This window comes from Meleagris gallopavo, chromosome 7 (genome assembly GCF_000146605.3).
Source record: "Meleagris gallopavo isolate NT-WF06-2002-E0010 breed Aviagen turkey brand Nicholas breeding stock chromosome 7, Turkey_5.1, whole genome shotgun sequence".
NCBI classification, from domain to species: domain Eukaryota; kingdom Metazoa; phylum Chordata; class Aves; order Galliformes; family Phasianidae; genus Meleagris; species Meleagris gallopavo.
Genome location: NC_015017.2, coordinates 5,898,526 through 5,899,839, shown reverse-complemented (window position 1 = coordinate 5,899,839; position 1,314 = coordinate 5,898,526).

Genomic DNA, 1,314 nt, shown 5'->3' with positions numbered 1-1,314 from the left:
AGAGGGGTGGCTGTCAGCTTGTAGCAGACTGAACAGAATGGATATGTACCATGTGATAGAGGCTACTAAAGCATCCATTGACCTACAAGTCGAGTCAGTTCTGAGTTTTATGATTTATGCAGTCATTAGCTTTGAAATGCGTTATGATATTGAAGAGAGACTTCAGAATGTTAACAACTAGGACTATGTTCATTGTACGATGTCTATACTTTTGTGGACGTAGATAAGTGGTTCAGGAGAGCATTAGTGGTTGCGTGGCTGTATTTAGAGCGAAGCGTTGCTGGAAAATACAACACTTTCAGAAGCTTGTGTACTTTTTGTTTCTTCATTATTTTGATTTATTTTTTTTAAGCCATATAGTCACAGAAGTCAGACTTGTTATTTCTCTAATGACCTCTAGACTAATAAATATTTCAGTGACTTTAGATGGCTTGGAGGGAAGGGAAGAAGAGTCAAAACTTGCTGTTGCTTTTTTTTTCATTGCTAGTGTTACTGAAGGATTGTTAGAGGTCGGTGAAGGTAACTGAGATGAATTAAAATGCATCTTAACCTCTCTAGAGGGTAGTAGTGTTTTCAGACAAGTTAGTATATTGATCCAAAAGCAAAGAATTGTGATAAGAGAGTGAGGGTGGACTCTGTAGTTGAAATCAGAAGCTCTTCCTTTTCTTTCTAGATAGTTCAAACCTGTAAGTATGGAGTAACACGAGCAGCAGAGCAGAGAAGTCCTGTTTCTTGTTTGTTTTATTTTTCCCCTTCCTTCCTCCTGTGACTATTCCCTAGTGGATGCAAGACAGTAGAAAATTTCTTGTTGGAAAGCTAGCCTGAAATTGAATTAGAAAAGTTTTTCTGTTGCACCTATGCTGTCAAAACCTCCTTGGCGCGTATCCGCTGTGGGGTTGGGGTAACTTTATTTGTGCTAGACATCCTGCTGGTGAAGTTACTGGAGGAAAAATAGAACCAAACAAACACAATACTGACAAAATGAATATGCCTTTCAGGCTCTCGGTGGGAATTTTCAGTGTAATTATAACATTTTTTTGTAAAGCATGTTATTTGAGGATGACAGTCTCAACTAATGTTTCTTTAATTTCAACTCAAGCTTTAAAACAAGAGCAAAGAATCTTTGGAGGTGTGCAGAACTCATTACCCACAATTATCATAATCATCTCTGCTTGTAACCTCTCTTTCTCAAAATAACTATGTTCAATTTGGATTGCTCTTATTTGCTACTTCCACATGGAAGGATTGTCTTATCTGACTTCTGCAAATTACTGTTTTTTTTGTTGTTGTTGTTGTGTTTTTTTTTGTTTTTTT